Source organism: Platichthys flesus, chromosome 18, assembly GCF_949316205.1.
Source record: "Platichthys flesus chromosome 18, fPlaFle2.1, whole genome shotgun sequence".
Classification (NCBI taxonomy): domain Eukaryota; kingdom Metazoa; phylum Chordata; class Actinopteri; order Pleuronectiformes; family Pleuronectidae; genus Platichthys; species Platichthys flesus.
Window position 1 is genome coordinate 5,027,310 of NC_084962.1, and position 24,041 is coordinate 5,051,350.

Consider the following 24,041-nt stretch of genomic DNA (forward strand, 5'->3'; position numbering starts at 1 on the left):
TTATACTACAATAAGTTCCAGTGGTTAATGGGATTACATGTGAGAAATATATCAGCAAAGACAAGCATGAAAAAGAAAAGGTAATTATACTGATTGCAATAAATGAGGTGTGAAAGATGATAATTTAACACCACTTTCAGGTTGGATAACAATAGAAAGAATGGAGAATTGTGGATTCAGAAACATCCCATTTAGAACTTAGACCCTTGCCGGTCAATCATTCATCATCCATGAGCTTCTTGCCATTTTCAGTGCCAATCCTTCCTGAACACTTAGCAGCAGTTGGTAGCAGATTTCATAGTAGCAAAGGAAAAGTCGGGCTCCTTAGTCTAAACTCATGAACTCCAGAAATTGGATCCCATTTATAACTTTGACATTTGAAGATTGCAGCAGGAGATTCTCTGGTCAGACGCCTTCACAACAACGCATAAGTCTCCAGACCATTTAGGCGCTTTTGTAGAGCCGGCGGGTGGCAGCACGTAACGTTGAATTTTGTTTACAGCACATCCGAGACCAGCATCAGCATGTTTCTGGCCACAGTATTATTAAATATAATTGAACAGTGTTTGTGCACCTTCACTGTCACTTTTCAATCTCAGCTCAGAAAAGTAAAACTGAACCATTAACAAGAAACAGATAAATACAGAATCCATGTTTCTTTCACCTCAAAATTACAGGCAAAAAAACGATTACGTCTGCTAGTTATAGACTAAAAAAAACATGTTGAAGCAGTTGAACATACCCTGAAAAGCAATCTCCTCCAGTACTCTACCAGGCGGATTCAGAGATGCTCAGACAAGGTCTAGCCTGCATGGTAAAACCAAGAATAAAAGAAAATGAGCTAGTGTCATTGATCCAATTTTATATGCCAAAGTCAACTTAACTCTAGGTGCAGCGAGTAAAACCTGTCATCACTTGACTTTTGTCAGCGCTCAGAGAAGCAGGAGTGAATTCTCAGTGACATCTTTTCCCCCCTCCTTTTCTTAATTCTTTTCATGCCTCTTGCAGTGTTTGAACCGTGCCAACTGGACAAGAACAAGGCTCTCCTGGTTATTGATTTGCATGGTGTCTCTGGTTTGTCCAACAGGAAATTGCTTTTCTTCATAAAGGGAAAAGGGTAGTTAAATTTTTTTAGTTGGTCATTCTTTGGAGGAAATGTGTGCTACGTTAAGTGACCGAGACAAAGGTCTGGTTGAAACCAGAGGTTATGTGTTGAAGAGTCCCTGAGACTCAGTGGCGAGTTACATCTTCCATATGTCCGGTGTTACTCAACATTGGCTAGCAGCGGTTCCTGTGGGAGGGAGCCCTTTCAACCATTCCACGCTAATGAGCTGAAAGAGAGTAAGACTTCAGGGCACCTTTGCGGAATGACTGTGTGGTGTGAGGTACAAGACGGTGGTGGGAGTAGAGACTGGCAGAGGTGGGAATAATTCAACAGTGCTGAGAAGAGGAGACAATCAACATCTCTGTTCCTTCATCCCTGTATTATGGAAAACATTTAAGGCACTAAAACTGATTCTTTCTTGATATTGTTTTCCATGGAATTCCGTCACATAAGTCTTTGATTTTCTCCATTTGCTTCTCCAAGGTGAAGGTGACACTGTCCATCTGCACCGCCCTTTTTAATCAGAGCTCTGACAGTCAATGCCACACATGACTGACAGTGATATTATCAAGCTGAGATGGTTGAGAAGAGACAGAGGTGACCTGTGTGCTTTACCTCTGTCTGTCAAGGACATCATCACGACATGACTCGCACATCTGCAATCTAACCTTCAAAATGTGCAATGCCGAAATAGTGCAATGTAAAGCCTACTTTTATTATCCTTGAATATCACGTAAATGGTGAAATGTGCTCTCGTGCCAACACAAAGTTACAAAACGCACGTCAACGAGGGGGGAAATGGCAATATCTTCAAAACTTATTCAACAAACTAAGACCAACAGCTGCAATAACAACATGATATACAACAGTAAAACAGAATCAAGAGTGGTCATAAAACGTAATTATTTCGGTACAGTTGGGTTTATGTAACCATGTAAAGTTCTCAGCAGACGTGTTTTTCCATCCTGTTACTTTTCGGCAGTATCAAATACAGCTGCGGTGATACAGCAAGGCTCTGGACCTGGCTGATGAGCAAGACAGAGACAGGGGTTATTTTTTCCGAGAGCTTCTTCATTCATTCTTTCTCTACCACGTAAAGCAGGGGTGTCCAAACTACGGCCCGCGGGCCATCTGCGGCCCACCATCGATTTTAAATTGGCCTGCCTCAAAAAAATATATATATATATAATTTTTTTGGGGGGAAACCAACAATTTAGTAGCACTTAAATGGAACTTAATTATAGCACTTTGTAGTTTTGCTCTAGTTTTGAAGAAATTGTACTTTCTTGATTCTTGTTGTTCTGGGTTTGTACCCTTGAATGCACTTATTGGATAATAGCCTCTGCTAAATGTATTGTACTGTATTGCAGGTGTCCCTCAGAACGCCAAAATGTTGTTAATAAAGTCACTAAGAAAGTGTGAAATAAAAAAGGTGCAATATTCCTTGATATCTTGAACATTTTAAAGGAAAAAATGCATTGGCCTTTGGCAGTTTGTTTATGGTATAGTATATTTAACCCAATTTTTCCCTCTTGCTGCTGTAAACCTGTCCAGTGTGTACCCAACCTCTCGCCTGATGTCAGCTAGGAATGGCTTCAGCTCCCCTGTGACCCTCAAAAGGACAATCTATAATGATAACGGATGGATGGAAATGCTGGATAAGAATATGTGTAAAGAAATGTCTGTCCCTCTCATGGATACCACACCTTGAATTCCTCCCTGAGACTGTATTGCAATAGGTCAAGCGCCTGAATTGGCGTGACCTTGACCAATCGCGAGTCGGTCTCAGCTTTCAATCACTATGTTTCACCCTGTTTATATAGCATCAAATAACAATTTACCAGCCACTAGGAGCTGATCAAGTTGATTTGGCTTCATTTTTGGGGAGCCATCATGTTGTCCATCTTATCATAAAGTCTAAGGTCACTCCTAACAACTTCATTAACTATCAGTACTATATGTAATAAAGAGAAAAGTAAAGCAAACACTGTAAAAAACCCAACTTCAAAATCGTTGATCTAATTTTGTTTTCGGAGTTGAGTGAGCAAATGATGTTGGCCTAACTTAAAAATCCAAGTTTACAGATAAGTAATGCAGCTCACTGAAAATGTTTATATATATATACCTTAATTGAAATAGCACCTTTCAAAACCAAAGTCACAAAGTGCTCTACAAAACAAGCAAGACATTTATATTTATATTATTATATATTTATATATATATATAATCATATGTCCTAACACACATACACAGGTTCTGTATATTTAGATATATCTATATATATATATATATATATACAAATGATGTGTGTGTGGGGAGGGGGCGTATGTTCATATTTCTTAGTTAAAGTGTGTTTAGGAGTGCACTTGCGTGACGGGAAGTCGCCACCTAGTCAGTGTCTCTGCGCATGCGCATTTTCAAACACTCGCGCCGTCAGCCCGACAGGACATGTCCACACACGTCCCCGTGCTGTTGGCGCTCCGCCTCTCCTCCCGCTCACGTGAACTAGGTAAGACTCTGTGCTCCAGTTACCGCTGGTTTACAGCTTATTCTGCCACCCGGTGTCTTTTGAATGTAAGCTACTTGTAGAAGCTATCCAGAGGAGCCTCCTGTGTTTGCTACCTGTTAGCTACCTCACCGTGCTAGAGTTAAGAAACTACCCACGTGTTACGTTATTGTCTTATCGAAGGAGTGTGCGCATTGTTGTGTGTTTTAAAGGTTGTACTTTCCATGTCCACGCACAACTTTTTGACGACGATTGCAGTGTTAGCTGTTTTGATTAGCATGCTAACATTTAGCGGCAAACTGCTGTGCTAGTTGATGCGGTGCCACTTCCAGTCAGCCCGTGTGCATGTGACGTTCATCTACAAGTACTTGTCCTTGTGATAAATCACAAAAAGCTTGTATATGATTTTAATTTGAATTATTATAATGTATCGTTTTTTTTTTAATGAACCCCTCACCCCCTAAATGTTGACAAGTTTGAGGAGAGGGCTGCAATAAGGCTTTTGTGTTGGATTATAAATATTATTTTCAAAACATTATTTCTTGACTTACAAATAGTTAACGATGAAGGTTAAATAATGGTAGCTTTTTATGTTAATTGAGTCATGTTCTTTATATATGCCGTATATGTCATCTTTTAATGTCTCCTTTTTTAATCAAAGCTAGGGTGCTATTACTACTTGATACAGTTAATTGCTTAAGTTTTTGTGAAAGTTTTATAATTGTTTTAAAATCAAAATAGTTAAATTGTTCTCAGATTTGTATGCATTTTTATCTCTTAGTCATGTAATGTGTGCAGAGAATATGATCAGAATGTCTGTCTTGACCACCGCAGCAACTATATTTGACATGTATTTGAACACTGTCCTCTCTCTTTTTTAGAATTAGTAAAGTGGAACTGGGAAATGTTGTCATCATTGGACGCACACTCATTCATCACAGTTGATAAAGCTGTCAAGATCACGCGAAGCACTTGGAAAAGGCCTCAGGGCCCTTCTGGACATATTTGATGACCAGGAAATGTAAGTAGGAGATTAATGCACGGTTCCCCCTATGTTCATACGTCATATATTTGGTTAACGATGCTTTAATATACAGGTGTTTAAGCAAGCAACAGAATATATATTTTTTTACACTTGTGCTGTGACTGAACCTTCTGAACATTATCATTACCTTTCCTGTGGAATATGATGGTTAGTAATATCAGAAAAAATATGTTGACCAGGTTTACAATGGGGAAAACCATGGTTCATGTAGTTGTTGAATATCTTTGCATTAAACACCAATGCTGTTGTCTTTATAAGAAGTGCTCTGGAAAACAAATAAACATAAGTTGTGCATAAATGAGAGACTGATTTAATTTTCAGTCCATTTGATTTTTTAATTTTGTATCTTTCAGACAGCTGACGTGCTTGCACAAAGAAAGGCCACATATCTCAGAAGTCTGACCTTCTTCATGAGGGAGGACAACCCTCTGAAGACATGTCTGGTAAGACAACTTTGGTTTATGCCATTAAGGTTGTTTTAATTTTTGACTGCTTTGCCATTATAAATATACAACGGGCCAGTAAATCTCTGGTTAGGGAGCAAACAGACTAATTTGATAGCAATTTGCCATAAAACAAATCCATGTTTTTATCTTTAAATTTAAAAAGATCGTTCCCTGAAAATTGAAAGTTCACTCATTATTTACTCACCACTGTGCTGATGGAGGCGTGGGTGAAGTGTTTGAGTCAACAGACAATCAAATTCGACTTGAAATGTCATTTACACCATATTTTTAGACTAAAAGTCTGCTTGCAGAAGTAGCGATGCTTACACGCACTCCATACGCCCATCGGGTGCGAGAGCTTGTGTGCAGATTTGGGTGTGGCAATAGAGGAAGATATCAGAGCACATGTAGTCGAAAAAGTTTTATGGGGCTTACAGATACTTGGATGACACCATAGCAGCATTAATGAGGAACTTTAAAAAAAAATCTGTTGTTTTGCCAGTTACTTCAATTGTAATGGATTTGCCTGCAAGACTGTTTATACCTGAAACACCAAAGGTTATTGGTGGATGCAAACACGTCACACATCCCTCTATCACAGTGGTGTGCAAATAAGTAATTTTTCCTTTTTCGGTGGATACATCACTTTTAAGAACTAAAATCATTTGTCCACTATTGAGCAAGATCAATATACCTTAGAAGTTGGAAACAGCAAAGTATCTGAATTGTGAGAACACATTGAGAAAATAATGACAAATTTGGCAATTTTTTTTACTTAGACCTAATAATGGGGGGGATGAAACTTTAAAGAATAAAATGATATTTATATTTGTCTGTTTGTTTTTCTGTAGGATACAGACTCGAAGGAAATGTGGGTCAAAGGGGATGAACTCATTGTCATCTGTGACTTGACAACTGCCTTCATCCTTCTGCTTGGACTTATCTACTCTCTCAACTTGGACTACCCCATAGAATTGCAAACTTGAGTCCTTTCATGAACTTTGGTACGGAGTGCTCAGGCTCTGAACAACATTTTTTTGTTGTAGCCAGCCATGAAAACACACGCACACACCCATACATTCATGTCAGTGTGTTTTAACCATCCTATCTGTATTCAGTGTTTCTTCTCTGCTGGAATTGTTTCTCAAAAAAGTTAAAACATAAATGGTAGGTATGAAGTAATGATCCTTTGCTAAAAGGGATGGTTAACCAAAACAGGAAATTACGCTGTTGAATGTTGAGGTGTCTGGACACTTCGATGACAACACAGGAGCAGTATGGAGGCATGAAATGTTAAAAAATATATAATTCTGGACTCTGGACACTTTATCCACCCCTCTATCAGCATAGTGGTGAGTAGATAATGACTGATTTTCATTTTTCTGCAAACTATCACTTTAAGTTTTAATGTGTTGTTCTGTTACATATACAGTTTGACTTTCATAGGCTTTGTTTTGATAAGAATTGTGCGATGGAACCATTAGGTTAACAGTGTCACTCAAAATGTCTGCTGTTACAATTGCAATGTTGACTATGTTGGCAGTTAATTTATTGATTTTATAATTGTTTGTACTAAATGTTTACCAATTGTTCATAATAAATAGATCATGTTTGAAGAATGATGCTGTCTTTTATTATTGACTTGTCATAACGAATGTCTAATCCTTTTGAAAGTAAGGCAAAAGAGTAAATAATTTCTTTAAGTACCCTGAACTTATGGGCAGTAAAGTTGAATTAATACAACATTTTAGGTTTAAACTACAGTTCTCTCAACTAAAGCTATGTAGTGCCATTGACTTGTGTTTTCAATTTATAAGAAGACACACATGCCAGTTTAGCATATTTAATATTTTAAGTACTTTTAACTTAGATATATGAGTAGACCTGAATAGTAATGTTAGGCTAGACCAACTTAAAATAGCACTTTGGGCAAACTTCATAGTTTAAGTTAACCCAACTAACTTGAGTTAGTTAAGCGAACTTAAAAAAGCCTTGCAGCTGGTTGCTTTACTTTTTTAAGTTAGCTCAACTTTTCTTTTTTTACAGTGAATGCAATTAGTCATGATTATTACTATAGTAATGAAAACTTGATGGTTGCCTCTGTTTTTGTATCCAACCCGTTGTTAATCTTGCTCTTGCAGATGTCTAACAGAGCCTGTTGACTGTACTTATAATCCGACGCAGACAGACGAGACGAACACGGAAAACTTCCGGACAAAACACCGCTTTGTTGGGAGCGCGAGTGGTCGCTGCGTCTACACGCGCCGCCATATCGGTTACTATAAGAGCCTGGGTACTCAGTGCACTCAATGCATCACCTGACTCTTATACACTGCAGTTCTCTTTCACTACACCTTGATTAAAAATAACACCCTAAGAGTAACAACATAGGGGGCAAAGATGACTCAACTTCACACCTCGTGATCGCAACATCAGCTCCAAGTGTTGCCTCAACAAGTTTCTCTGTGTACTAAAAACGTAAGCTCAAATTTGCATACAGGCCTCAGTGAAGGAGCAGAAAGGTTGATCCCAGGGTAACCTAGCCCCTGGCTGGGAGGGATCTGAGCCAAATGTGATTCGACAAGGCCTAGAACTCCGGGGTCATGCCGCAGTGAGGAACATGTGTCCCTGCGAGTGAAGGCCTTGTTGCTCCCTCAGCCAGTCAACATTTTCCAGTTTGTGCAACAAATCCTAATGAGGCTATCCTCTATGGGGGGAGCCCGGCTCCTGTCTGTGGAGATTTGTCTGCAGAGCTAAACAACCAAGGAAAGATGCAGTGAAGCGACGTGCTCGCTCACACTCTCACTCTCCGTTTCGTACACACAAACCAAGACTAATGAGGTGAGGGAAGCCAAACTGTTCTGCAGGCCGGTGCAAGGCAGGGGATTAAAAAATATCTTCACGCAACGAATCAAGAAAAAAAAATCAAGCAGAATGATGGCCCAATGACAGAATACAGTACATATTTGGTTAAGCTGCTTGCAGTATGGGAAGACTCAGTATGGTGAAAGTATAATAGTAAGTCCTCAGCTTGTTCAGTTCATGAGTTGGGTTTTATAGCTGTGACATTCAATGAGTTTAACACGGAAATTATCAGATAGGCCTGTGGAATAATATTCAAGTATAGTGGACATAAATGTCAAAACCAAATATGAAAGAGTTTCCATCTGTGGTTGGTATTTCTACAAACTCAATACAGGCCAGCATAACGTACCGAGAGGAGACAGCAGGAGGGAAAAGGGTCGATGTTCAAAGACATTCCCATGTTTCTGTCTCTGAGATCCGTCTTTGGGGTCAGTCCACCTGAACCACATTAATTCCTGTTCTCTCTCTGTGCCTCTTCCTTTTCCTAAGGAAATCTGTAGAGGTAATGCTTTTTAACAAAGCTCAGTTTAAAAGTCACATTGCCATATGTTACTATGATACACTCTGACAACTCTATTGGCCGCAATCCACTTCTTTTTCCGGGGGGTGAAATAATATAGTGGCCCTAATGAGCAGCACCTGTTCCTTGTCGGCATCCGTCACTATATCAAATATACAAACAATGACAGCTGTGGTGATATGGCGACGCTGTGGGCCTGGCCGATGAGACAGAACGAGCCAAGGGTCGTTTCTTCAAGCACTTGTATTCACAACGGGTGGAGAGACCCTCCCTGGGTCAGATAGCTGAAAGCAGAGTGCAGTGGCCAGAGCCTGTAACATTTCACATGTGGTTTCTGAGGAGCAGCAGGCGCTATCGATTTCTTTAATCTAAAGCTGGGACCCCAACAGGAAAAAAGGCCTATGGGGGCCACCTGCTTTCAATTACGAGGTCTGTATAAAGACATTGAGATAGGGGCTGATGTGATGGATGGTCGGTGAAATGCCATGATGGGGTCCATGCCTCTGTCTGCTTAGGCTCCAGCCTGCCTGGTGGGATCATCTACATGCCAGAGACACGCCCCAACCCTAAATCAAGGGGTGTAATCAACAAGTAGAAGGATTAGGCTTGAGTATCGAGGATTTGCCCGTACGCATCTTCACAGCTGAGTGGCATTTAAAATGTCTTGTCAGTGAAATAATCAGAACTGACAATCACATTAAAAAAATGGGTGGGGAAGAGATGCCCTTAAACACGATTGTTTTAAAGGGATAAAGAAGGACAAGAAAACTAGAGAGAAAAAGAGAGACCTGTGGCTCTACTTCTGATCAAGGGATTCATTCTTCAATGAGAAGAGATAAAAATGAAGGACGTGGCGGCTGGAGCCTGAACTTCGCCTAAATGATTTCCAGTAAATTACACAGTATGCATGTGTGAGTGCATGAGTCAGAACTCATCTAGTGGTTCAGACACTTAGTTTGGAATAAAAACATCTATTTTCAGCTCACAGGGAACATGAGACTCACTTATACACCACATTATTTTAGTTAGTCATCACTTTATTTGTCCCTGCTATCTACTGGGTTTTAAGAAAGACAATGAAATGCAGAGGACGTGTAAATAAGAGTTCCTTTTCACTTCCTTTTATATTAACTGCTTTTGGCATCTCCACCAAAACTAGCTGCACTAAATTTAAACTGCAATAACAACATTTTTTAGTTATGATATCTTATTCCCCATGAAATTGAATGTCAGTGTATTGGTTATTACATTGGATTTCTTATGTCGTAAATTAAATAATTTATGTTTTATGCGCACTGAACATCTATTTTAAATGTGCATGTAAAGTTACAGTCGAATACAGGGCAAAATCAGCTGCTGTGTCACAAGCTGTGCGTGTAACTTTAATAAAAGTTGAGTTTACAACTTTCTATAAATCATAGTGAAATCCTACATGGATGATGAGATTAAAAGAAAACTACAACCATGAGCTAACTAGTTACATTTCTGTGAGTAAATAAATAAAATTAAATCCATGGCGGTTATTCATGGCGGCATAGTGACCATTAACCAGGTCCTTGTGTCATTCAATGCTTTCCGTCAGAACTTCAAGACTGTTACTTGGAACATTTGTTATTATTTTTATTATTTAACAAAGTTCAAATGCAACACTTGTAATTGGACCAATCACACAGGAAAATCTATTTTAAGACTGTACCTTGATGATTGGGTTATCTCACAGAGCGAAACAGTTAACAAGTCGTGGTGTCTCATCTTGGATTTGATCCATCCTTGTTACTTGAATTCCACATCAAGTAAATGTAAGGTTTTCACCACCTCTATATCAAAGCCCAAATCTGCCTGTTTATCTCATTCATTTGCTCACATCTCAGCCGGACTTGATTAGCACATTTTCCTCCACTCCGGCCAATCAGTCCTCCATCAATAGATCATAATCGAACCCGGGTAGCTGAGGATGAGACACAATAAATAAAAGCGTATTGAAATTTGCAAAAATAAGCCCATGTGCACATTTTAATAAGCTTTATTACTTAAAAAATGTATACATCAAACTGTTTGGCTACCATTTTTCTATACAGCAAATCTTCTCACAGGGTTGGACAATCCTCACACGCCAGGTCTACAACTTTGAAATTTGAGTCCTGGATTGGATTTCATTCGTACTGAGATCTAAATATTTATCTCAGACTGATCTAAATCCATGTCTTTGACAGGCCTGATAGTGAAAAGCTTTGTCTCATCGGAGCTAGGAGAACATCTCTCCCTCTGTCTTTCAGTGGATGTGACCTGCTGGCCTGTCAGGACCAAAACAGACACAAATCCAAACTGTGTAGCAGTTTGAAGTCTCTACAAAGACAGAAAGAGATTAGGCATGCCGGTGCCATGGTCCACAAGATCCACCAGCGTCTCCATGCCTCAGCTCAACATCAAAGAGTGCGGTGCAACAGTTTGAATGATAGACAGCAAGTATGCAGTCATGCCTCCAGTGGCAACAAGTCCCGGCCCGACTAACTTCGTTGCCAACCCGAGGAGGGAGAGCAGAGGATACAGCTCATAGCAGGGCAAGATAAATTACAGTACCAACAACTGCACATCAGACACCGGACAAAGAGTCACTGAGGTCCTGCAGCAATTTGATGGCTCAATTCCTCACCTCCAGTTTGAGGCACATGTGAAGTCCTGTGAAGGAACTCAAGAGAATTGGGTCCGGCCCCTCACTCGCTCACGAAGAACTCATCAGATTCTGTGGACCTTCGGCTGACTGTGTACTAGGGGGCCAGGCAGAGAAAGTCTGCAGAAACTGTGGAGGCTCTCTGGATTTCAGTGCATGTCTGAAAGCAGCTTAAAACTGTCAAAGAGACCAATAGTAATTGAGCTCTAGCAAGTGAAGTTGTTGTTTCTGTTGCCCTGAAGGGGCCCATTGTTGTGATCTCATGATCACTTACAGGTATGAGTCCCGACTTATTTCCAAACAAGAAATGTATTTTCAGATTGTTCGTGCAGTCCCTCACTCTTCCTTGACTGCCACTGCTCAGGGGAACATTTCCCTCGACTTAACATCAGCAGTTACAACCAAGAAAGATTACACCATATTATCAGCAGATGGACAAAAGACGATTCAGACCGGGGGTTACAGCGTGGATGACACATGGGATTCATTCTGAGGCAGCGGGAAAGAATAGTGATGTTGTGAGTAAAGAGAAGGAGTGGTAAATGGAGTAAAAGGAAACAAAGAAAGAATGATAAACCAATAGCGGCTGATGCAGACAATAGCAATTTTGTGAACCCTTATTTTCTTCCAGGAGTATGTATTCTGCTGAAGGTAGCGGATTTTACAGACACATCTCGGCCACATGAGCAAGAGGAAGCATCATAAAAGCTTACAGCATCAAAACGTATAATAATAAAAGAAAGAACTGGAGTTTGGTTTTAGCATACTTTTTGATGATTGCTGACACAAAGATAGAACAAATACTGATATAGAAACAAAATGACCGGCTTACGAAAAGGCCAGCACTATGGGAAAAGTTGTCCAGATGGAGATGGGCCAAAAATGAGATGGCAGGCAGCTGTTGAAGCCAGCTGTCCTGGCCAGTTGTTCATAAGAACAAGGGAGGACAGGATGGAGGGATTCAGAGACATTTGGGATTGGAGGGGGCACGGATATAACAATGAAGGGTGACAGGGAGGGAGGAAAAGTGGAAAAAAACTATTGATTTAAAAGGAAGAGGTGTGTGTTCAGTGATTTTAGAGTGCGACACATTTATCTGTAGACATCACAAGGCCCAGACTTGGCTGTGTTCTACGTTGCAGCTTTTTTAAATTGCAGATTGTGGACAAATGGCTGCTGTGTGAATAATCTCCACTTCCTTGCTGTTGCATTAAAAAACCAACAAATCAAACAGATCAATTTGACATAAACAACGTATCCATTTCCTTGAGCAGCGGTAGAATAATGATTGCACTAAAATAGTTTGTTGTACAAGCCATTGCTATCTAAGTAATAACACTTTCATGACTAAAAGACCAAATGAGTCTATTGATTAGATTAGATTTATTATCAAGCCTTTAGTCTCCTCTTAATCTGTATAAGTATATCTAAATATACACAGTGCTGGCTAATTGCTGCATCAAAGCCTTCATCACTTCGGTGGCCCATTAGTGATCAGGAGTTTAATACTGCTGATGGTGCATGGCAGCATATTAATTGGAGGTATTACCATGCTTGACTCCTCTCTTTACTGTAATCAAAGGATCAAATAAGGATTTACAGCCACTTCTGACTTTAATGCAGTATTAAATGTAGCATTAAACCTTGCATAATGACATGCAGGTAGTTCATATGGGCATCCAACTAATCAAAGATTATTGACATACAAATTAGCCACCATGTTGACTTTAAGTTAGCACTGAGCTGGACAGGATTGTTAACAGTGCAATGGAGAACTTTTTTTCTTAACATCAAACATGAAATCTCAAGAGGGGCGTCTCACAGGAAAAGCCTCAGGACATTTTGGACCGCTGGGGCTGATGTTATAATATCCAGCCCAATGGAGCCCCCTGGTGGCCTTTCCTTGAGTAGACAAGCAGCTTCCAAGAGGAGAGAGAAGAACCATAAAGCTGCAGGCTATACAAATACACCCAATGGTTTGCCACTGCTGATCTCTAAAAACCCAGATAACACACTTTAAAATTTCACATATGGACAGGGTAACCATGGTGCTCCCAACATATGGCTAAGGGCGGTTTGTGTATAATTTGTTGACGTATGCTGCTCCAATGCTTATACACTCGTTTTGGAACATTATATGGGAAGCATCCTACATGGTCGTGGGTGTTTGAGGTGTGGGAAATGTTTTGCTCCAGATGCTTACTGTAAATTCTTGAGATGAGTTCTCTGTGTTTCCAAGCGCTTCCAGCAGCAACGTGACGAACACACCTGACAGCCTCCGAAGAACTCTGATAAGAGGGGAAAGATATTTAGAATTCACATTGCGCCAGCCATCATTATACAACATATGGGTGGACTTGACCTTTCAGAAAAAAAACTTGATGAAGGAAATTGTCAGAGATGGGAACAGATGTTTATAATGTTAAAAACCAAAAAAATATTAATTTAGAAATGAAAAGAAAAGAAAAGAGAAAGACATCCACGCACATTTTAAAAGTTTTCCTTCTGTACCCATTGACCTGGTGCTCTTTGCCTTTTCATATTCCACCTCTGTTACTGAAAACAGTTTTATTGGCTCGGAAGCTGCTGGTCTTGTTCATATGATGTTGAGAGGCTATAAGTAGTGGATTAGTTTGCTAATGCTCGTGAGAGAAACACTTGCACGACAAAGCAACAACACCATGTGCAAAGTCCAAACGCGCCGGGAATTTAAGATCTCCTTACTTTTTCCATAAACAAGTCATTGCTCCTAGAACCACTTTGACTGACACTCCTGTAATGTTGCTGTGTGATTGAATGAAGTGAAGGATTTGAGTCATGGTGACGTACACCACAGCATTAACAAGTGAAGGTCAGTGGTTAGGTCTGGCTTGGTAATGGTCACAGAATTTCTCGTCAATCATATCATATCAGGTTCAGAGAGGTCAGACCACTAACACTGAATCCAATATTTGCCATGTCGCCCGTCAGGATGACTCTGAACATCTAACAGAGGCTTTAAAATCAAAAGGACTGACAGAATAGAGTTTTGAGGTGAACGGAACATTTCAGGGATGTGATTATTTTTAAATTACAGAATGAAAATAAATACTTTATTTGTCAAGGGATGTGCTACTCATACACATTCTAATACCTATACTCTTGTGTATGACTTAAATAATGCCTGGTGGTTGACCTTAGAGGTCTGAAGGCCTCTGCGGGAGTGCTTTAGGTTGGATGCTTTTGTTTTGTTTTGGTAGTTGTCATAAGGTGAACCTTTAGAGTCTGCACCTAATGAGGATAATGGGCATAAATTGACATGACTTGTTCTGCTATCTGCTCGCTCCCATACAGTTTGATACTGAAATGTTTCTGCTGTTAGTTTTTCGGTTTGACCTTCCACATGTAAAATAGACCAAGAATCTTCTACATCGGCAGATCCATGTTGTAATAAACTCATATACAATATTCAAGTAAGAGCAACGGTAGCTTATTCACCACTTTGATAGCTAATTGGAAATTCAACCATCAGACATCTGTGCAGATTTCTCTGGATCATTGCTGATTATAACTGATTTGGTGAAAAACACGAGGCTAGGAATATAATAATATGAGGATTAAACAGCAGGGGTTTCAAGAAATGGCTATATACTGTATATATATATTGGGAAATGGAGGTGTTGCACCGATAATTGCTTCAGCGATAAAGGGTTGTCTGACACTTCCCTCCCCTGCAAACACGACTCCCACAGGCAGGTGTTCAAATACACGAGTTGAGCAACTTCCCTTTCAAACCCAGGACAAATAAGACAAAACTACAGGAACAACACATGGAAGAGAGAGGCCGTTTTCATTCATGAACTCCGGAGATGATCCAGGGTTCAGAGCACCGGGTCTGTCCATCAGGTGATGTTTGAGAGACAACTTTGAGCCAACTAACAAAGCAAAAACTGACACACATGCAAATAGCGCTCAGTTTATTCTTACGACTTAACGCAGCCACAGCAAAAAGAGCCACTACAAACTAGCGCGTGTGTTAAACGCAGCGGTGTCTTCTGACTTTTTACTGTTGAGTTTCGTGCTGGAGCGTGTTTTCGCAGCGAAAGATGGCGTTATCACCCCAGCTTCGGCCTTACGTCAAATCACAGCTGACCCTCTCACTTCCCCCCCGCTGGCGTAAACCTTCATAAGACTGAAGCGAAGCGTGTGTCTGCTGGCAGACGAAGCCTCCTCCCTCCCGACATGTTTAGCAGCCGAACAAACCCACACTCTGCGGTTGGCTCTGGCCGAGGTGCAGCTCAGTTGGCGTTAGCCGGCGGACGCTGCTAAGCTAACCTCCCCTCCCGGCCAAAACAGCTGGCTAAACAATAGCGGCCGCTCGCTGCTTTCTGTGCGGATACTCACATGAGCGCAGAGCCGCTGTGAAGGCGATGGAGCACAGGGTGAGAACTTCCAGAGGAACACACGCGTATCCCTGCTCCTCCACTGTGGTTTTCCTTCTTGCCGGATGCTGATGTATCAACTACACAAGCATCAAACCCTGTTGAGTGGGCAGCTGCGCACTGACGACTTGTTCTCACTCCAGAGCCATTAGGAGCTTTCTGGAAAGACGTAGGGAACTTGGAAGGGCCCTAGGAGGGAACAGTGTGCCCTAACCTCTCATCCCCTCCCTCACCCTGTGCAGGGGGGGAAGCATGTTTATGTTATTCCAGTGGTTTTCATTATGATGAATCAAATAACGTAGACAGTTGCTTTATTAAGTGGCCTGAATACACCTTTAAATGACAACAGGGCTAAGTCATTTTTTTTGGTTAGGTGTAAACAAAGTTCTTTAGAGAATCCACTAATAAAAACAACACCCATTCGACTCCTATCTTCTTTTAGTCTGTGTAGTGATGAAGTAATTTGTCTTTTTATTATCACGATGTACTCTGGGTATAATAATAATAGAACACATTTATGAATTCATGGGAGTAAAAACAACACAGAATAAAACAAAAATAAAAAGTATAACATGGAAAGGAAGGGACAGTCATTTTTTTCCTGAAGGTGATTGTTGTTGGTAGGAGGTTTCTGGACATTTGTAGGGAACTTAGAAAGGCACTTTAGAGGGACAGTGTACCATGGACTCTTATCTCCTTTTAGCCTGTGTAGTGATATAGTAATTTTATATATTTAGTAGTTTTTGACCCAATTTCACTGGGTCCAAATTAAATGATTGGTCAACTTCTTCAGAGTCTTCAGCCAGAGAGGCATAGGTGATCCCAAGATATTCACTTTGCAACTTCTTATTTATGTGCCCTGACACATAATATCAAAATTTACATAGTAAGTCAAAGTTCTCCAAAGTTGACCTCCACACAAAGCTATGTTAAGCATTTGCTTCGCCACAAAGAGTGAATGTTTTATTTGCCTCCTCGCTCGTTGGGATTGGAAGTGAACCGAGAGCTACAAGGTTACATTCGTTGAAGCAGAAACGAGAGCCATGTGATAAGCGAACAAGTCACAGACAAGTCGGCTTTCAGCAGTTGGCGAGGAGTGCATGTTCATGTGTTTTGGGAGCGTATCTTTGACGAAAGAGCAGATGGGAGAGGGTGAAATGTATCGGCTGCATATTTTTGAAGTGTCTCTTGCAAAATGTAACAGGATTACCAACCCTAGCTTTAAAACCAGTTGAAGATCAGTGATTTAAAAACAGGTAACGTTCTGACTGATCTAATCCCATCTGGCAAGGCATTCAGAGCCTCAGGGCCCTGATGACGGTTAGTAGCTCCGTGATATAACTAGGGGCCAGACCGTGCTGGGCTTTAAAAGTTATTGAAAGGATAAAATTAACAAATTCAAAATTTAACTTAGTGGTGGATCAAATGCAAGCAGCAGCATTCTGCTCAAGCTGAGGCGGAGACACGATTGACTGGTAAATGTAAAAAGTGCATTGCAGTAGTGCTGGAGTGTGAAGACAAAGGAGTGAATAAGCTTTTCTAGTTCAGCAAAAGACAGAGCTGATTTTATTTTGACTATATATCTAATGTGAAAGTAACAAGATTTAAGAAGTAACAAGAATGATATATTCTTCTTGTGGTACTCTCAACAACCAGTTACCATCCTTGATTTAGAAACTACTAGTAAGTGTTGGTTGGAAGATTGTACAGCTTGGAGCATAGGGGGTGAGTGTTTCTGTAATACAACTGGGGACTAGACCCTATGATAAATCAGTGGTTACAAATTTATAAAGGCCACCGCAGGAAAAGGGAGGAACAGAAAGGAACTAATGAAAAGACATTCCAGTTTTGACAGACAGACATTATTGCTGCTACGTGATGCTGTCCTTCATCATAGATAATATTTCATAGATTCATTTTGCCACCCAGGTCTTCAATAATTTATATGGCAGAAATGTGTTGACAAGCCTCTCCTGGAACCGTCACCTTGTCGTGGTGGAGAGGTTTGCGTGTCCCTATGAACCTGAGGGCTGTGTTGTCTGGAGCCTTGTGCTCCTGGTAGGGTCTCTCATGGCAGAGTGGTCTTAGGTGAGGGGCCAGACTAAGAATGGTTCAAAAAACCTCAATGAATAACGGAAAAAGAGGAGATGTGACCCGGCCCGGAGGAAGCCCGGGGCCCCCGTCTGGAGCTAGGCCCAGACGGAGGGCTCGATGGCGAGCGCCTGGTGGCCGGGTTTGCCACGGAGCCCGGTCGGGCATAGCCCGAACAAACTACGTGGCACTCCGCCCTCTCCTCATCCCTTGGGCCCACCACCTGTGGGAAGACCCGTTGGGGTCAGGTGCGCAGCCACATGGGTGGCAGCGAAGGTCAGGGGTCTCGACGGACCAGACCCGGGCGGCAGAAGCTGGCTCTGGGGACGTGGAACGTCACCTCGCTGTGGGGAAAGGAACCGGAGCTTGTGAGGGAGGTGGAGCGCTATCAGTTAGATCTGGTGGGGCTTACCTCCACGCACAGTCTCAGCTCTGGTACCGTACTCCTTGATAAGGGTTGGACTCTATTCTTCTCCGGAGTTGCCGAGGGCGTGAGGCGCCGGGCGGGTGTGGGGATACTCATAAATCCCCGGCTGAGCGCCGCAGTGTTGGAGTTTACCCCGGTAGACGAGAGGGTCGCCTCCCTGCGCCTAAGGGTTGTAGGGGGGAAAACTCTGTTTGGTGCGTATGCACCAAACAGCATCTCAGAGTACTCGGCCTTCTTGGAGACCCTGAATGGAGTCCTGTATGGGGCTCCAGTAGGGGACTCCGTAGTTCTGCTGGGTGACTTCAACGCCCATGTGGGCAACGATGGAGACACCTGGAGAGGCGTGGTGGGGAGGAACGGCCTCCCTGATCTAAACCCGAGCGGTCGTTTGTTATTGGACTTCTGTGCTAGTCATGGATTATCCAGACCAGAGTACCCTAGGCTGAAGATCAATGATCGATTTTGTGATTGTGTCATCTGATCTGAGGCCGCATGATTTCGACACTCGGGTAAAGAGAGGGGCGGAACTGTCAACCGACCACCATCTGGTTGTGAGTTGGATCAGGGAATGGGGGAAATTTTCGGATAGACCTGGTAAGCCCAAACGAGTAGTGCGGGTGAACTGGGAACGTCTGGAGGAGGCCCCCGTCCTAGGTATCTTCAACTCACACCTCCGGCGGAGTTTTTCTGGCATTCCTGTGGAGGTTGGGGGCATTGAGCCAGAGTGGGCGGTGTTCAAAGCCTCCATTGCTGAAGCTGCGGTGGCTAGCTGTGGCCTCAGGGTCTTAGGCTCCTCAAGGGGCGGTAACCCTCAGACACCGTGGTGGACACCGGTCGTCAGGGAAGCCGTCCGATTGAAGAAGGAGGCCTTCCGGGATATGATATCCTGGAGGACTCCGGACTCGGTTGCAGGGTACCGACAGGCCCGAAGGGCTGCAGCTGCTGCCGTGTCGGAGGCTAAGCAGCGGGTGTGGGAGAAGTTCGGAGAGGCCATGGAGAAGGACTTTCGGTCGGCACCAAAGTGTTTCTGAAAGACCATCCGGCACCTCAGGAGGGGGAAACGGGGAACCATCCAAGCTGTGTACAGTAAGGATGGGACTCTGTTGACCTCAACTGAGGAGGTCGTCGGACGTTGGAAGGAACACTTTGAGGAACTCCTGAATCTGAATAACACGCCCTCTATGTTGGAGGCAGAGCTCGAGGTTGATGGTGTTTCGTCGTCAATTTCCCTGGTGGAGGTCACTGAGGTAGTCAAACATCTCCGCAGTGGCAAAGCCCCAGGGATTGATGAGATCCAGCCAGAAATGCTAAAGGCTCTGGGTGTTGAGGGGCTGAATGGTTGACAGGCCTATTCAACATCACGTGGGAGTCGGGTACAGTGCCAAAGGAGTGGCAAACCGGGGTGGTGGTTCCCCTGCTCAAAAAGGGGGACCAGAGAGTGTGTACCAATTACCGGGGTATCACACTTCTCAGCCTCCCTGGTAAAGTCTACTCCAAGGTGCTGGAAAGGAGGGTTGGGCCGATCGTCGAACCTCAGATTGAAGAGAAACAATGCGGTTTTCACCCCGGACGTGGAACTACGGACCAGCTCTTCACTCTCGCAAGGATCCTGGAGGGGGCCTGGGAGTATGCCCATCCGGTCCACTTGTGTTTTGTGGATCTGGAGAAGGCGTATGACCGGGTCCCCCGGGAGAAACTGTGGGAGGTGCTGCGGGAGTATGGGGTAAGGGGGTCTCTCCTCAGGGCCATCCAATCTCTGTACTCCCAAAGCGAGAGCTGGTCGGGTCCTCGGCAGCCAGTCAGTTTCATTCTCAGTGGGTGCTGGTCTCCGCCAGGGCTAAGCCTTGTCTCCAATCCTGTTTGTGATATACATGGACAGGATATCGGGGCGTAGTCGTGGTGGGGAGGGGTTGCAGTTCGGTGGTCTGAGGATCTCGTCACTGCTTTTTGCGGATGATGTGGTCCTCATTGGATCATCGGCTTGTGACCTTCAGCACTCACTGGATCGGCTGGTGGCCGAGTGTGAAGTGGCTGGGATGAGGATCAGCACCGCTAAATCTGAGGCCATGACTCTTAGCAGGAAACCGATGGATTGCTTACTCCGGGTAGGAAATGAGTCCTTAGCCCAAGTGAAGGAGTTCAAGTAATTCGGGGTCTTGTTCGCGAGTGAGGGTACTATGGAGCGTGAGATTGGCCGGAGAATCAGAGCAGCGGGGGCGGTATTGCGTTCGCTTTACCGCACCGTTGTAACAAAAAGAGAGCTGAGCCGCAAGGCAAAGCTCTCGATCTACCGGTCGATCTTCGTTCCTATCCTCACCTATGGTCATGAGGGCTGGGTGATGACCGAAAGGACGAGATCGCGGGTACAAGCGGCCAAGATGAGTTTTCTCAGAAGGGTGGCTGGCGTCTCCCTTAGGGATAGGGTGAGAAGCTCAGTCATCCGTGAGGAACTCGGATTAGAGCCGCTGCTCCTTTACTTAGAAAGGAGTCAGCTGAGGTGGTTCGGGCATCTGGTAAGGATGCCCACTGGGCGCCTCCCTTGGGAGGTTTTTCAGGCACGTCCAGTGGGGAGGAGAAGCTCCTGGGTCCTGGGTCTTCCCCGTGGAGGAGACCACGGGGAAGACCCAGGACTAGGTGGAGAGATTATATCTCAACACTGGCCTGGGAACGCCTCGGGATCCCCCCGTCAGAGCTGGTCAATGTGGCCCGGGAAAGGGAAGTCTGGGGCCCCCTGCTTGAGCTGCTCCCCCGCGACCCGACCCCGGATAAGCGGATGACGATGAGTGATGAGATGAGAGTGAGTGTTGACAAAAGCGTTTTGCAAACCACAATATATGAGCAGAAGATATGAGAAGAATTGTAACAAAAAAAAAGCTGTTGAAAAGTGCATTTATTTCCAGTATGCAGTCCCAATTTCTTGTCTACAGATAATCTTACTACAATAGTTTGGTTTCCAGTATATCCCATATGTATCAACCTGTATGTAAACCCATTATTTCATTACATGTCATTTAGCTGACGCTTTTATCCAAAGCGACTTACATTTTTAGAACACTCAGCATTTATGAGGGGCCATTTAGGGGTTCAGTATCTTACCAAGGACACTTAGGCATGCAGATGGGATAGAGTGGGATTCGAACCGGCAACCTTCTTGTTGCAGAGCACCCGCTCTATCCCCTAGGCCCCGCTCTCCCACTATAAAGTGCATTCTCAGTCCACAGAGGCAGCTCTGTGCTGCTGCACGTGCACATATTCTGTCATCATAGATTCTCTCTATAACACAGAGGAGAGCTCTGTGTTCCTGTGCGACTTCAGAGACTCACTGTTCCAGCCCAAGGCCAAAGAAACCAATATAATACATCACACTGCAGCAATAATGTTTGCATATGAAACCACATAAAAGCTTCACATTGGACTCAGGTTCAGAGAATGAACAATGATATTCGTTTGAAGCGTGGCATCCACCCGTAGGCCTGCAGGAGAAAACAAAAATAAATTAAAACTCCTTTAACCAACAATATTCCTGAAACCCCCACAATGATCAAAGTTTCACATTATATCGGGGGCAATCTAGTTTTGTTAAAAAATCCAGTGCTAGGAGCAAAACCTTCACGTATATAAATGTTTTTTTTCTGACAAAAAAAACAACCCTTGTTTTTGAAAAGACTCACATGTCAAAAGGTGCATAACAGTTTATTACTTTATTCAGGAAAAGCAAGTGTTTCATGGACAGATATCACAATTGTCATCAAACAAACATCACAGCATACACACATTATTGTTTCTCAAAATAAAGAGTTGAAAGCACAGCTAGTTATCATTGATGGCATTTAGATATAATCAGGTTGACAGAGCCTTCTCACTATGACCCCATTCAATCAATCAATGTGTAACGATGTCATGTTTTTATGTTTAGTGTTTCTTTCTTTTAACTCCATGTAAAGTGTCTTTGAGTTCCTTAAAAAAGCCCGAGACAGATAAAATGTGTTATCTTTATTATAAAAATATATATATTTTGAGTTGAAGAAATCTCATTTGATTAGTCTGAAAAGCTTTGATTGTAGGGAAGAAACAAACTGTATAAAGAACATAAAAGAAATCCCATAAATATCCTTCTACTGCACATACAGCCTTTTACTGTATTTTTCCCCCACATCTACACTGATATATAATCATTTAATTGTTAAAATCCATAAATGATAACCCGAGGGGGTATATATCTTTACAGCACATGATGCCAAATATACAAACTGATTCATTCATTCTCCTCTGCTACTTTTTTGGGACAATAGTTGTCACATGGGGGCAGTATGGCTGCCAGGCTGTTCAGTAAATCGCACAGATTCTGCATAACAGCATTCACACCTCGCTTACAGAATGTGTGGTGTTCCATTCTGAGTGGAAGCTATAGTGCCTCTCATACAGCAGACTGTAAATATGGCATCATAAGCACCTTTATACAAGTCCATTATGCATTATGCATGACAGTTAGGTCACAGACGCCTGCTCTAACAGCATTAATATTAATCATATTCTACTTTGCAATACAAATGTTTTCCAATGCGTCTGACCACTGTCGCTGTGGCAGATAATGGAGCCGACCATTTTGTTCAAAAGCTCTTTGTGCAGTCAAATGAGAGCAGAGCACTTGTCAGTCACTTCTGGCCTGCTCTGATTTACCCAGCATGACCTCTTGATCAAACTGTGCATTTAGAAATAATGATCATTTATAGAAATGTACCCTGACACAAAAAACAGCTTATTAGCCTATCCCATAACAGTGAGTTTAAGAATAAACTGTTTGTTTAAGCTGCAAAACAGGCAACAACATGGCGTCACCTCTTGTTTTTCTGGAGATTGATCATAATTGTACAACTCTGCGGAGGCGAAGCAGGTGCTGGCTGAAATGAAGCAGAAACAGTCCAGAAAAAACAAATAGGAGGGGTTAACTTAAACGGGCTGTGGTTTTCAGTTGAAATGTCTGATTGTTACGCAATGCTCAATAAGCCACCTGCACCCATTTACTCTGCAGAATTCAGCACTTTTTCATTTCTCCTTATTGCTGTTCCTCTTCCTGCTATACCCAGCAGAGTATACAAAGCTTGGCTCAGTACAACGGAAACTTTAAAAATTAAATTAAAATATTTTAATGGTCTTGTATGTTTGCAAGGATTGTAATTTAGGTGGATCTAGTCTCTAGAAAAATCGCCACATCATTGCTCACACCTAACACATTATTCATCTGCAAACATGAGCTGTTATGGGTGTGTTGCCCTGCTTTGGCAGCGGTTCCCTCTTTTTGCAGTTGCTAATCCAGGCTTGAAAATATCCATTACTTTCTTACATTATGAGTCCTAACAAACATTCACTTTGAAGTTAATAATGTTGTGGTTACTGAGGCAGGTTTATACATCTGGGAGTCTGGGCAGTAGCTGATCAAGGATTTTTCTAAATTGGGGGCCATAAAGGGGCCTCAATTTGCACAAGTCATTTTTAACGATTAACTCCCGAGAATGTTCGCAGATTTGGGTCCAAACTTTCTGCAGACTCTAACTGTCTCACACAAACAACGCAGCTCAGCTAAGACATGTTCGCAAAAGTATAACAATCCTCCCGAGGATTCAGGTGAGAGGAGGAGCAGCAGACAGAGGCAGGATAAATCATATTCATTCTGCTGCGGAGATCACGTGTTTCTGTCTACAGCACATTGACGCTGACTTCGGTTCTTACCACCAAAGCGTTAGAAGTGTCAGCAGCCCCCCCAAAATAACAAAAAAGGACCCCTTGCTGTGTCTTACATTGGCTCCTCCGGCGTTTTTTCAGCCTTTATACTAGGGGGCCAGGTGGAGAGAGACTGCTGAAACTCCGGAGGCTCTCCCTCGGACATTCTTTTAATCCCTATGGTTGGCTTGATTACTACATTTGCAACCTTTCATTTGTTTAA

The 24,041-nt window shown here is 42.7% G+C and overlaps 1 protein-coding gene and 1 long non-coding RNA gene across 2 annotated transcripts in view; one reads left to right on the forward strand and one right to left on the reverse strand.

The window, feature by feature from the left end:
- Window positions 1-15,749, reverse strand: part of disp1 (dispatched homolog 1 (Drosophila)) — an 88,599-nt gene extending 72,850 nt beyond the window's left edge. Inside the window, exons 1-2 of the mRNA XM_062411717.1 lie at window positions 15,542-15,749; window positions 13,362-13,446 (exon numbers count right to left, since the gene is read on the reverse strand). The gene's annotated coding sequence lies outside the window, so the exon portion shown is untranslated. The remainder of the gene's footprint in view (window positions 1-13,361; window positions 13,447-15,541) is intronic.
- On the forward strand, window positions 3,545-6,639 carry LOC133973774 (uncharacterized). Its single transcript, XR_009924607.1, has 4 exons — window positions 3,545-3,614; window positions 4,493-4,632; window positions 5,010-5,099; window positions 5,954-6,639. It is a non-coding gene; the product is annotated as an uncharacterized LOC133973774 (long non-coding RNA).
- Window positions 15,750-24,041: the final 8,292 nt, after the last annotated feature.